The sequence below is a fragment of the Tenrec ecaudatus genome, chromosome 16 (assembly GCF_050624435.1).
Source record: "Tenrec ecaudatus isolate mTenEca1 chromosome 16, mTenEca1.hap1, whole genome shotgun sequence".
In the NCBI taxonomy this organism is placed as follows: domain Eukaryota; kingdom Metazoa; phylum Chordata; class Mammalia; order Afrosoricida; family Tenrecidae; genus Tenrec; species Tenrec ecaudatus.
The window spans coordinates 8,451,247-8,465,946 of NC_134545.1; positions in this window are offsets into that span (position 1 = coordinate 8,451,247).

Sequence of the window (14,700 nt, forward strand, 5' to 3'; positions counted from 1 at the left end):
GCGCCTTGTGCTGTTCCCTCGGACACTGCCTGGGAGCGAAATACGGCTTTGTTGTATAGACCCCTAAGGGCTTTGTGGTTGTTACAGATTCTAGCTAATCCCCGTTAACACAAGATATGTCATAAGATGAGATCTGTGGTGGTGCAGTGCACTCAGCCTCTAGCCACAAGGTCAGTGGTTCAAAGCCACCAGCCACTTCATGGGTGAGAGAGACGAGGCTGCTGGCTTCCACAACCTTGGAAACGCTCAGGGGCAGCTCTACTCTGTCTCACAGGGTCTCTAGGAGCCCGAAGGACTCCCAATATGCAACAGAATGGCAGCATGTGCTTTTACAGATGAAGTGGCGGCAGCAAGGACAGAGGGAAGAAGCGCATTCCAAACAAAGGCAAGGAGTTAGGCAAGGGGCTGGGATGGGCTGGGCTCAGTGGAGCTGGGCAAGTCACTTAACCTCTCTGAGCCTGAAACACTTCAGCCCAGAACTGAAAGGAACAGCTCACAGTAGGTTGTGAAAACTCAGTGTGAGAAAGCCCATGGTGCATGATTCCAAGCAGGAGTTGGAGAGTTAGGGAAAGGGCCTAGCCAGACTGGACTTGGAGTGGATGCTAGGGGGGAACAATCATTGTCCCCTCAGCTTCTGGCCAGCTGGGCGGTTACCAGGTGGACGGGTTTGGCTGCCTGGAGCTGAGAAACCACGGTGCCTTGCAGAGGGCCTGCGGGCTGGGACCAGATCAGGCCCGTTGGCTGGAGTATCAGGCATGAGGCCGGGGGGGGGGGAGGGGGGGTGGAATGCCACCTCCTGGGAGATGCCCAACCACACCCCTGAATGGCATGGGAGCCATAGGCAGCTTGGGAAAGAGCCCACTCCCTGATCTTTCTTCCTGAGATTCAGTCCGGGACAGACCAGCCCAACAGGCTTGGCGGGGGCTGCCGGGAGCCACCTGGGTGGAAGAAAGGAGCCCTGGAGAGGAGTCCCAGTGGAGGCTCCTGGCAAGGTGGCCCACAGTGGGGCTGGGCCAGGGTTTGAGGAATGCCACATTGCCTGCCAGGGCTCTGAGATGGAGAACACCGTGTCATCATGAAGTCCAGAGAGGGCGGCTTGGGACCCGACAACCCTGTCACTGAATTCCTCTCTGTAAGAGCTGGGCCGCGGGGTATAGGATGGGATTGCATTGATGACTCTATAACCCCACTCGATGGCTAGAATAACAGATTTGTATGTGAATGGATAGATTGGACTGTGTGAGATATCGGGGAGGGGGAACTATTATAGGAAAAGAAAAAAAGGGTTCCTGGGGGGTAGGATGGGGGCAGGAGGGGATAAAGGGGAGCTGGTATCAAGAACTTCAAGAAGAAAGAAAATGGCTCAAAACTGATTGTGGTGGCAATTGTACAACACCGCTTGATGTGATTGAACTGTGGAATGTTATGACATCAGTCAGAGCTCCCAATACAAGGATTTTAAAAAAAGGAGGAGGGGGAAGGTTGTGTAGGAGACACTACAGGTGTCTGGGCAAAAAGAACCCAAAAACCACCATGTAGGGGAATCCAGGACAGATAAACCCCTCAGGACCAATAATGAGAGTAAAGATACCAGGAGGGGAAGGGTAAGATGTGGGAGAAAAGAGGAACTGATCCCAAGGATCTACCTATAACCCCTCCCTGGGTGACAGACAACAGAAAAGTGGGTGAAGGGAGACATCGGACAGTGTAAGACATGAGAAAATAATAATAATTTATAAGTTATCAAGGGTGAGGGAGGGAGGGGGAAAATTAAGAGCTGATACCAAGGGCTCAAGTAGAAAAAAAATGTTTTGAGAATGATGATGGCAACAAACGTACAAATGTGCTTGACACAATGGATGGATGGATTGTGATAAAAGTTGTATATAGTCCCCAATAAAATTATTTTAAAAAACCCCCGACAACAATGTGCAGAACAAAAATGAAACCCCAAGCCCATTGTCAGCCTCCCCCCCCCAACGTGGTCACTCCACGTGATCGCGAGAACTGCCCCCGAGAGGTTTCTTGGCTGTCATGGTGTGTGTGTGGCCAGAGGTACCGAGTTTACGCGTGCATCTTGTTTTGAGATGGTACATGGCAGCAGTCACGCCGCATCAGCCGTTTCTCCATGTACAATTTGGGGACACTGACAACATGCTTCCAGCCGTGCTGAACCCATTCTCACCGACAGAAACTCACTGCCTTCTTCTCGGCCACTTGACTGGCATCACTATGGGCGAAATTGACCAGGCCTTTCTTGCGTGGCTGAACTGGCATCAACTCGATAGCAGTGAGTTTTTAAAAAATTAAATACTTTTATTGGAGGCTCTTACATCTCTTATCACCCACTGTGTCAAGCACGTTTGCCATCATCGTCTTCAAAGCATGCTCTTCAGCTCCCCATGTCTTTCCCCTCCCTCCCCCGGGCAGTGAGTTTTGTTTATCAGTATCTTTATATATCCCATTTTGATTTGTCTCTGGAGCTTAGAAACATTACATTCATTCATACATACATACATACATACATATATGACAAGAGGGTCCATGTAGCTTTGGATCCCATGTTTCCACAACCCCCTTGAAGTCCCCGTGTGCATTTGTGTCAAAGAATACACGAGTCATAGGAATGTCCTCGCTTTGGAAGATGACTGCACGTCCTTGGCATCTGGTCCATTGCGGGCTAGCTCCGTGGGTGGAAGGCTCTGGATTCTCCCTGGGAAGCGGGGGGAGTGTGTTTGAGTCTGAATGCTTCTCTTTCCTTTTCTTTTTTCCTCCCTATATTTCTCTGCGACCACACACTGCTTCCTTCAACTGCCAGGCACTTTCGCAAAGTCAGCAGCCTTTTAGGGCCCAGAGTTCACGCATCCAAAACTCCTGGCGTAGTCTAGAGAACTCAGTCTGTCTGACAGTGTCCTGTTTGTTTGTTTGTTTCAGTTAAACAGCTCTTGACTGTGCATCGACAGATGTAAATTACTAATCCCAACACAAACATCATGGCTGGAAAAGTTTAATTTGTTCGCCAGGAAGACAATCTCCTGTTTTCATTTTCTAACGTGTTGGGTAAAAGCACGCCGATCCATTTGAGGTTAATCCAATGCACACATAAAAAGCTGTGTATCAGGTGTCAGTTATGGTTCTCCAAGGCTTATCATGCAAGCATGCACCAAGCGGACAATGGACGACATGACACAGTTTGACCTCAGAGGGCAAAGGATGACATTCCCCGAGGTGCACCTACATCTGGACTGGGATCAGGAGAGGCAGGAGGATGCGGACCAAGAGCCGGGCATGAAGGTGGGGGTGAGGATTGTGAGGATGGCGTGGTTTGGAACAGTAAATCGTCCATTGAACATCTGATGCCAGTGGGCACCTGAGAATGATAACTTCAGCATCATATATGCTGTGACATTGTACATAGGACTCACGGTAAGAGGTTACCGGTGCTGTGGGCTTGGTTCCGATTCACGGTGACCCTAGATCCACCGCCTGGTCCTGCGCCACCCTCACGATCATTGTTGTTTGGGCCCCGGGTTGCAGCCTCTGTGTCAATCCCTCATGAGAGTCTTCCTCTTTTTTTTTGCTGACCCTTTCCTTTACCACATAGGAGCCCTGGTGACGGTGGCTACACACTGAGCTGTGACCATAGAGCCAGCTGTTAGAAACTACCGGCCACTCCACAGGAGAAAGACAGGGCTTTCTAATCCCATAAAGAGTTGCAGCCTTGGAAACTCAGGGGGGAGGGGGGAGTTCTACCCACTCCTCTAGGGTTGCTATGAGTCAGCATTGACCCCATGGCGGTGCATGCGGTCCCTCCTAATAACACGTGCAAAGGGCGTGAGAGGAAGACTTGAAGCCTTTGCTTCTACGGAGCATTCTGGCTGTACTTCTTCCAAGACCGATGTGCTTGTTTTTCTGGCGGCCCGTGGTATATTCAATCGTCTTTCCCAACACTGTCCTTCAAAGGCACCCAGTTCTATTTGCGTCTCCCTTATTCGCTGTCCAGCTTTCTCGTGCACGCGAGGCGGTGGAAACAGTAGGGTGCACCATAAAAAGAAAAAGAAAGTGGAGCAGGGAATGTACAGATGTGCTTTATACAATTGATGTATGTATATGTATGGATGGTGATAAGAGTTGTATGGGTCCCTAATAAAATGTAAAAAAAGAAAAGAGGAGAAAAAAATGATTAGGGCAGGGACTGTACAGATGTGCTTTATACAATTGATGTATGTATATGTATGAACTGTGATAAGAATTGTATGAGCCCCTAATAAATTGTTAAAATAAAAAAATGTCTTTTAAAAGCAAAAAAAAGAAAAAGAAAGGAGTGGTAAAAAGGAGGGGATGAGTGGCGATGGGAGGGCATAGGGAGGGTGGGTTGGAAAGGGGGAACCTAGTTCAAGGATCTACATATGACCTCCTCCCTGGGGGACATACAACAAAAAAGTGGGGGAAGGGAGACGTGGGACAGAGCAAGATATGACAAAATAATAATTTATAAATTATCAAGGGTTCATGAGGGAGTGGGAAGCGGGGAGGGAAGGGAAAAAATGAGGACCTGATGTCAGGGGCTTAAGGGGAGAGCAAATGTTTTGAGAATGATGAGGGCAACGAATGTACAAATGTGCTTGACACAATTGATGTATGCATGGATTGTGATAGGAGTTGCATGAGCCCCTAATAAAATGATTTTTAAAAGGGGGGGATGTCACAAATGTAAGTGCTATTGGTTATGACTCAGGTGTGCCCTAAACTGGAAACAAGCTGTGGCCTCAACGGTGATTCCTGTTAGTGTGGAAAACCGGGTGCCGTATGACAGGAGTGACTGTAATTGAGAGGGAGCGGCGAGAGACTGAAGAGGGGCGTTCATGCCCCCACAGGCTGAGCAGCCCACACCTCTGCCTCCTTGTCCCTGCAGGCCTTGGTGTGCCAGGCCTGAGAAGTCAGACCCACTGGCCTGCTGACCCAGTGGGGTGGGACTGGCTCTTTGGAGACTCCGGGAGCTGGGTTCTCCCCCAAATGACAAGGCCAGCGCATCTGGCCTCAGGGATGGGGTCAAGTGGGTGGGCCCACAGCACTCTGAACCACTGGTCCAGTTGAAAAGGACTTGGGATGTGCTTCTACCTGCCCAGGCTCCAGGGAAAGGGCGTTCCCTGTGACTCATCACAGGCAACACTGGGAGTGGAGCGTCCTGCCCCCCCCACCCCTGCCCCTGCCCCAGACTTTAGGTCTCTGTGGATGGATGGAACAGAGACACTTAGGGAACCAAGGCCACTCCCACCAACAGCTTGCATTCAACCATGAACCTGAAGGTGGGCGGTTGAAACACATTGTGACTCACAATGACTCTATCAGAAAGGGTGGAACTGCCCCTGTGGGTTTTCCCAGATTGTAACTCTCTGCGGGAGTTGAAAGCCCTGTCTTGCTCCAGCTAAGTGGCTGGTGACTTCAAACATACTGACCTTGAGCGTGTAACCACTCGTCCCTAGGGCTCCTCTTCCATAAAGCTGACAGCCAAGAAGATGCATGGAGCCTGTCTGACGGACGGACTGACAGACGACATCCCCCTCAGTTGGAACCGAGGCACTTTGGTGACTTCGCAGTTACGTGTTGTGCTGCAGTCTGCAAGGGCAGCAGTGTTGAAACCACCAGCCGCCCCTCAGGAGAACCAGGAGGCTCTCTGCCCTGGTACAGCGTCACCGTCTCGGAAATCCACCGGGGCAGCTCTACCCTCTCCTATGGGGTTGCAATGAGTCGGCCTCAACTCAATGGCAGTGAGTTTTGGGTTTTTGGTTGGAATCAGCTCGCCAGCCAACGGTTTGGTCTCTGTTCCACTGGGCAGGTGCCATCCCCTCTGCCTACTCACCGCCCCATAATGGACCAAGTGAAACTAAAGGCTCATTCCCACGGCTTCCTGTGCTAAGGGACATAGTCCCTGAGGGCTGGAGAAGGCAGGGTTTTTTTGGGGGGAAGGGGGGGCGGTGTGGCCTGGGACCTTGTTGCAGCAGATGAGGCCTGATCTCCCCTGCTGTCACCTGATGGTGGCCCCCACCAAATCAGAACCAGCCTTTGCTTCTCCTTTGTGAGACTCGTCTCCTTCCGGGGGGGTCACCCTGCTCTCGTTCACAGCCTTGCTGTCCGCATGTCTCCTGTCTGCCCTCAGGCCAGCTCTTTACCTGTTCTGTATTTCCATCTCTTCCGTAAAATAGGAATAAAGAGCCTGAGCTTCAGAGAGCTGTTAGCGGATGTGGTTGCTGTTGTTTAGTGACATGGAGTCGGTTGGGTCTGGCCCATAGTGCCTGTGTTAGGCAGGATTCTCCAGACAAACAAACCCAGGACACTTATGATTATATATCTATAAGAGGATAGATTTATACAGCATGAAGGAATATAACAGCTAATTAGTCCACAGAGCAGAACAGAAGGCTCAGTTCAACTCACTTCCGTGGAACAGTTAATATACTGGAAATCCTTCAACTCATGAGGGCTCTGGGTCCAAGGTCAAGGAAGCAGACAATAGAGTCTTCCCTTGGTCAATGCAGGCAGAGTCTGCCCACAGGCAACAAACGGCAGGGCGGGTCACCAACAGTCAGCAACTTAGGAGTTTAGGAAACAGGTAGGATGGGATATCAAACTCAAGCAATGCAAGAGGACAGGATCTACCAGCCTCAGGCTCAAGTAATGTACACACCAACACCATGGCGAAGGCCCCTCAAGCTATAGTGACACGATCCATGGGTTGGCTTGTCCCACAGGTAGTGTAGCTCACAAGTTGAGGCAGAGAACTACCTAAAGCAGCCACATGCTAGTCTGATCACCAGCGAAAGTGAGAGCGAGAGCCAGAGCAAGAGAGAGAGAGAGAGGAGCAGGTCTCACCAAGCCATTTATCACTTTGCCCTCCAATAACACTGTGACCTGATTAATCCCACATGCCCCTATTGGCCAGGTTGGCACAATAAAGCTACCTGTCACAATGCCCTATGAACAACAGAAGGAAACACTGGCCCATCCTCATGGTTGTTCCTATTCTTGAGCCCATTATTGTGGCCACTGTGCCAACCCATCCCGTAGAGGGCCTTCCTCCTCTTTGCTGTCCTTCCAGTTTACCAAGCACGATGCCCTTCTCCAGTCAGACCCATATTACATAAAGCCAACAGTAAGAGCAAAGACAGACAGCATTCTTTGAACTGTGCCAGGCACACAAAAAGCGCTCCGACCTTACACCTGCATTGACAGCAACATTTGAAAGGAAACCACTCATGCTGGGAGGGTGCGGAGGGATCGGGACCCTCACACGCTGCAGGTAGAGCTGTAAGAAGGCGCAACTTCTGTGGAAAGCGGACCGGCACTTCCTCAACCACCTGAGTCCAGAACTCGATCTCCCAGCACTCCTGTGTTGAGTGTATACATCACCCGAAGAAGTGAGAGCCGTAGCCTGAGCGGACACATGCAGCCCACTGTGTTCATCATTGTGTGGCTCACAGTAGCAAGAAGATGGAAACAGCCTAAACGCCCATCAGTGGAAGAATGGAGAAATAAACTTCGGTGCATGCGCACAATGGAATACCAGGCTCCGGTAAAGGATGCGGATGAAACTGCGAAGCACCTCGTGGCCTGGATGGATGGGCCTGGAGAACGTTGTGCCAAGGGAGGTTAGTCAATCCCAAAAGGACAAATATTGTATGTGACCCCTGTTATAAAAGAAACATAAAGACAGAGGTTTCCATACCCAAAGGAACAGACTGGACGGTTACCAGAGAGAGGAGGGCCGGGACGTGGGAGTGGAGGAAGACGGAGCAGTAGGCCAGAGACTAGATAGGTGTTCACTGTGGTGGCGGGGGAGATTGGAATCCACAAGAAGGAGAAGGGAAATCAAAGGGGGACAGGGCAAGGTTTGATGCACAAAATCCAAACTCCCTCCCATGGAGGTGATCCTGACTCACAGCAACCCAGGAGCACAGGGAAGAACTGCCCTGTGGGTTTCTGAGACTGTCACTCTTTCTAGGAGTAGAAAGCCTTGTCTTTCTCCTGCGGCTGGTGGTTTTGAACTACGAACTTTGTGGCTAGAAGTCCAACATGTAACCCACTACGCCACCAGGGCTCCAGTTTTGGGATATTCGAGTAGTGGTGTGGGTTCGATAAGGAAGTGTGATAAGTAATTTAAATCATAAATAAAAAGGTTTGTGTTGTTGTTTTTTAAAGGAAGTGGTGGCCGTTTTACTCTTGTCGAGCCGAGTTGACCACTCCTGCCCCGCCGCCCACTCATGGTAACCCATGCACAATAGAATCAGACAGTGTGAGCCACAAGAATTGCATTGGCTGATTTTTTCAGAAGTGGATCACCAGGCCTTTCTTGCAAGTCTGTCATGGTCTGGTAGCTCCACTGAAACCTATTCTGCATCGTAGCAAAGCGGCAGCCGCCACTGACAGGTGGCTTCACTTAAAGTGGCTCCGCTGGGCCCTTAACCTGAAGTACGGGAGCCCTGAGGGGCACAAATGGTTCAGCACTGATGACTAGCTGGTCTCCACCCAGAGGCACCTAGGAAGAAAGGTCTGGTGATCTGCTTCTGAAAGGTCACAGCCTGTTGGAGCAGACACACACAGGCCGGTCACGAGTTGGAATCGACTCGCCAGCAACCACACCACCCCTCACACATCCCAAAGCAATCGACTACGGACACACAGAGAACCCTCCCCAACATAACCCACGTGCTGGACCATTGAATCACTTGAGTGCATTCCAGATGGTGAGAATCTGGTTTGTTTGTCTTTTCCTGCTTCAGTCCTATCTTTATTGGGTGCTCGTTGGGACCGTCGGATGAGTTCATCCATTGAGATACACTACTCTTTTTGCCCCCTGAATTTTAAAAGATTTTAAAAGAAATCATTTTACTGGGGCTCTAACTGCTCTTATAGCAATCCATACAATTGTGTCAAGTGCATTTGTCCATGTGCGGCCATCACAGAAAGTAAAGATGCTTACAGGACGCGCTCTCTGACCACGTCAGAATTTCATGAGAAAGCAGAAACATGAGGGTATCTGGGAAAGTCCCAACTTGGAAATGAGACAACCAGCTTCTCCAAACCCCAGGGACAAAGAACATACGTGACCTGATATGCTCACAGGATACCTCACTGCCAGTCTTCTGACTTCCCATTGTCTCCAAGAGATTGCTCTTCCCTGGGTGATTCTCATTCCTGGGGGCCGGGGGGGGGCAGGGGATATGAGACCATGGAGACAACGGTGGCAACATCAGACTGAACCCTTTCTTCGGACTCTTGCTTTGCCTCCGTGCTCATTCACGCATTCCTGCCTTCCTTCCACAAAGGTCAAGACGGCCGCTCTGAGCTCAAGTTCAGGGCTGGCCACGAGGAAGTGACTGGCAGCCAGCCACCATTCCTTCCCACCAGGCATTCAGCATCCAGAGGGAGAGACCGAGGACAAGTAAACAGGCAGTGATTGGTTCCCTATGGGGAGAGTTACCACTGAAGTGAATTCAGGGGGCTGTGGAGTCAGACAAAACCCAAGCCCCCTACTGCCCTGTTGACTCCGACTCCTAGTGAGCCTATAGCACAGGGGGTTTACCAGACTGCCATCCTGGCCACACCCTTCTCCCTCAGAGCACCTGGTGGCTTCCAAAGGCGGGCTCTCCAGTTGCCAGAACAGCTGTTTAGCCATTGCGGGCTCTAGAGTCTGACGGGGAGGATTTCTAGCCCACCTTAGGCTTGGTCAAGAGGGACTTGTTAGAGGTGATGTCAGTGAAGGCTAGCCCCAGAGTGCTGAGCATTGACCAAGCCTCATGAGCTTGCCTAGAAGTCTACAAGCAGAAAAGAAAACACCAAACCCAAACCGAACCTGCTGCCATTGAGTCGATTCCAATTTAGGGCAACCCTGCCACAGGTGACAAATTGAGCTGTGCGCTGTAGGAGTTCTTTGGCTGCAATCTTTGTTGTTGTTGTTGTTGTCACTGAGCGTATCCACAGGGAACCGGCGATTCAGCACTTTACACCCGAGCAGCTTCAGCCACATGGATGACGGTCTTTTAGTTATGCAACCTTTCTCACCCCCTCTTCTGAGCCTTGCCTCCCCCATTCACCTAAACTCCCGGCCCCAAGGGCTCCCACCTAATCTTCTTGGGCTTGCTGTTGTCAAGCTGATTACTTGGAGGCAGTTCTTAAAAGAGCACAATGCTTAAGGACATGATGCCTCTCTCCCCAAGCCCCCTTAGTTAAGCTGAACTATTGTTGGGTTTTAAGAAGATGTCAGGGGATTGTTTTTGTTTTGTTTAAAGTTTAAAAATGATCTCTGAGCTATAGTTGGAGGAGTTCATCTACTCGCCAGGGCCCCAGCAAGTCTAGAGTCCATGAGCATTTGAAATACTGTTCTGCAAATGCCCACTTTTGATCAGGTGGGATAGTTGAGCAATGTGTTTAGTAAGAGTAGCCTGGCAACTTCTCATTTAGTTCTTCTGGTCTCAGAGCAAAGGAGGCAGTTCAGCCACATATTCCCTGTCCTGCTCCTGTTCCTGACCCTCCTCCTCCTTCGACTGCTCTAGATGGACAGACACCAACTGGGCCTTGGGTGACTGCTTGCAAGGAACTAGGCTGCAGAACAGAAACACGCTATTATGCCAATTGGCTGGGATGTCCCATGAAACTATGACTGCGTGCTTCCAAACCAAGGAACCAAACCCCATAAGGTTTGGCATTATATAAAAGCAGCAGCCTCTGCAGCGACTCTGTTTTGTTTGTTTTTTTGGGGGTCGCTAATGTAAATGCATTTATTACACAGCGTTTTACAGTTCAACTTGTTAGTGGTGTAAAGTTTGTCGACAGCAATTACAATCGACTGTGCCACACTGCCTTTAATGTGAGTTTTCCGTCATTGTTTACCTACCCTTCTCTGTGACCACAAATACATTTTTGTCTGTATATATTTGCCTTTTTATATAACCTTTGCCCTTTTGTGATTGGCTTCTTTGACTCAGTGTAATGTCTTCAAGCTCCATCCATACTGTAGCAGGATCAAGACTTTACTTCTCCATTGTGGTAGTGATATAATCTGGTGTCAATTTGAGGATTCAGAGTGTGTGTGTGTGTGGGGGGGCGGGGGGGAGAGTGTAGGGGTGAAGTCTAGCTTGTCAATCAGCATATAGCCAATGAGGCCTCTGTGTGGGAGTGGCCTTCTCCTGAGGATTCTAGGAATTCCTGCTTGGAGGCAAAAGACACACACTCTCTCTGTTCACTCCCTGAGAGACTCTCTACTGATAAGACACATGAAGCTATGCTGATGGCAGCGAGAGCCCTGGACCTGCAGAAGCCACGTGGAGATCCCTGCCAGTGCTGAGATGCTTATAACACCACTGGATCCACAATGCTTCTCACCCACTGGCCTGTGATCTACATTCAGTGTCAATGCATGTGGTGTTTCTTGAGTCTGAAGAGGACTTAGTAGACTGGTATCAGACAGATGGGCTAATATGACTTAAGGACTTGATCTGGACTGAGCTGGGATGTTTTCTTAATATTCAACTGCCCTTGTTGATAAAGCCCTTTCTTACACGCATATGAGTGTCTACAGATTTCTCTAGTCAACCTGGACTAACACATCCATTGTATGTGTGAGCCATGTTTTGTTTATCCACTCGTCTGTTGGAGTGCATCCGGATTGTTTCCAACTTCTGGTTCTGTGGTTAGTGCTGCAGTGAACACTGGTGGCCAAGTCTTTCTTTTTCCACTCGGTGTTTTTATTTTTTTTAACAGTTTTTTGGCATATAATTTACATATAAACTACAATTCAATAGTTTTCTTTTTTTAAGGTTTTTGGCATATCATTTACATATCCTACAATTCAATACTTTAATAGCAAGTCTCTTTTTCAGTCTCCACTCTTAAGCCTCTGGTATAACTACCTAGGAATGGAACTGTTGGGTCCTACGGTTGTGAGTGTTAAGTAGGCTCCGATCCATAGCGACCCTGTGTACTACAGAAGGAAACACTGCCTGGTCCCGCTACACCCTCACGATGGTTGTTGTGCTCCAGCCTGTTGACACAGCCACTGTGTCAACCCATCCCATTGACAAGTCTGCCTCTTTTTGGCTGATCCTCTCTTTGTACCTTATGGTAACTACTTGTTTTAGTTTTTTGAAGAACGGTCACTATTTCTCACAAAGGTTGTCCCCGATGCACTCCCATCTGGCTGTGATCCTACTGGAAGGCAATAGAGCCATTTAAGAACCTTCAGAGAACATGAGCCATTGGACAGCTGCAAGCAGTTCATTGCAGAATATGGCGAGAAAGAGAGAGAGAGAGAGAGAGACTGAGAGAGAGACAGAGAGAACGAGAGCGAGAGAGAGAGGCAGAGAGACAGAGAAAGAGAATGTGTGTGCACTTGTGCAGTTGGGGGCTTAGGGAATATAGGTGAGAAATGGGGCTGGATGATATAAGCCCCATATAAGCCCCATAAAAGGAGCTCAGATCCCAGGCCTGGCCCCCGCAGGAAGTAGGGAACGCCAGTAGTGCCAACTCCCTGGAGTCTGTGCCGGAGGCTCAGGACGCGTCCTGGGGAGACTCACCAAGTCTCTTTTGAACCTATTCGGCTGAAGAAGCGCTGCTATAATTACCGTAGTGATAATTAGAGGAACTTCCATGGACTCTTTCAACAAACATTGCACAAGCTGTGGCCCTCTCACCTCTGGGAGAGCCAGGCCCTCTCCTGGGGTTGGAGAAGTAGAGCCTGCACCTCCTGTGGAGCACACTCTGGTCCCCGGCCTGGGGCCCAGGAGGCTGGAGACACACCGGGGCAGCTCCAGCTAGGAGCTGTGTGTTGCTGGAAGAGGGACTGAGAGTGCCATAGGCAGAGTGGCCTCTGACCACCCCCACAAACTTCACTTGTGCTACTACTATGTAACTTCTGGGGGGAACTGTGAGGACCAGACTGGGAGCTGGGGTGGGGGGCACAGCAACCTGAGATGCTCAAATCACCTGACTCTGGGCACACCTTGGGTCCTCCTGGAACCCCATGCACAATATTTGTGTCACCTGGATACCTTCCCAGCCCTGTCGACTGCAGTTGGGCTTCTCAGAAGGTGGCACTTGTTTTCCCAAGAGACACCCGGAGCCTCCAATTTGGACAGAGAGCAGCAAATGTTCCTGCACATTTCCAGGTCCATGCCCTACTCGGCAGGAGTCCTGAGGTAGCGCACATGGTCATTAAGCACATCACTAAGAACAGAACGATTTGAACCCACGGAAGGTGCCTCAGAAGAAAGGCCTGGCAACCTCCTTCCAAAAGACCTTGAGAAGCCCAGGGAGGTCAGTTCTGCTCTGACACACCTGGGGTGCCCTAGAGTGGGAGTTGAGTCAATGGCCATTCATGACAGCCACCCTCACTCACCTGCACCCCAACCTCTTCTCCCTCCTCCCTGCCACCAGATTTTCTCTCAGGGCAAAGAATGGGACCTCCAGGGGCTGTTAGGAAGACCTCCCCTTTCTTTTCAACCCCTCCTGCCTTCATTCACCAAATACCAGTTTCTCACTCAGCTCTGCCTTCTGTGACTCACTGGGAACCGAAGCCCAAGTGAATTGCCCAGGGCTCAGCGTGTTGATTTCATTAGTGACATGTCTATTCCGTTTTGTTCTTGTCTCTCTGAAGCAGCAGCTCCTGCACCTCCCAAAGCCACTTCTTTGCCAATGGCTCCTGCCTTTCCCATGGGACCTGGAGCCTGGCGCACAGGCCTGGGAGACTCAGAAGGACTGTGTGTCACGGGTCAAGGGCCCAGTTGGCTTGTTGTCAAAGCACCCAGCAAAGTTGTCTGGGCTGATGAAATGTCAAGCCTTTAGGGTGTTGGCTGCACCCGTCTCCCCATGTTATACTCTCATCCAGGGCAATCCGTGGCTTAGGCTGCTCTCTTGGATGGTGAAAGGAAGGCTCCCTGGTGGTTTCATGTTTTCTTGGGGCCCTCCCTCCACCTCCTCCAGGGTCAGGAGCTTCTCAGCTGGCACCTTCTCCAGGGTTCTCTGGTAGCCCGCTGAGCCTGACTGGTTCTGGCACCCAGCAGAGGGGAGACAGATGGGGAAGGGGGAAGGGGGAAGGAGGAAGGAGGAAGGAGAGGGCTCCTCAGAAGGAAAAGTGTACTTGGCTTTCTCATTAAAGGGTTCCCTGTGGGGAACAGGCAGGCAGCAGATGTAGGAGCAAGGGCCAACTGATCCATTTGGAGATAGATTCAGGGCATGGCATCCTCTGTCCCCTTGGGCAGGCCTGGGAACCCAGCTGAAGTGGAGCTAGGTCCCGCCCAACGTTGGGCAAGCTGTAGAGAAGTTCGGGGCTGCTGGTTTGAGGTGTGTGGGAGCTTGGCTCTTGATGGAGATTGGGGGCCCTGGAGCGCTGTTGCCCACACGTGATTCTGAAACCTGGAGAAGGAGCACTCATCATTTTGATTTAGGAAGATAGTAGCTGGCAGGGAGGCTTGGCTACGCCCTTCCAAGTACAGCTTCTGCATTTTTCTAATCTCTTCCCTTAATGCCGCCCAACAAAAAGTCCCCACTCCAGGGAAGGTGTCCAGGTGTCCTGACTGTTAGTGCATCCTGAGCCTTCATGTCTGGGCGTTGTCTCATGCCAGTCTCTCTTCCTGGAAGTCTTCTCTCTTAAAATATTTTATTTTTGTATTAGAGCTTCGATCCTGAGCACCTGGTTTGCAGAAG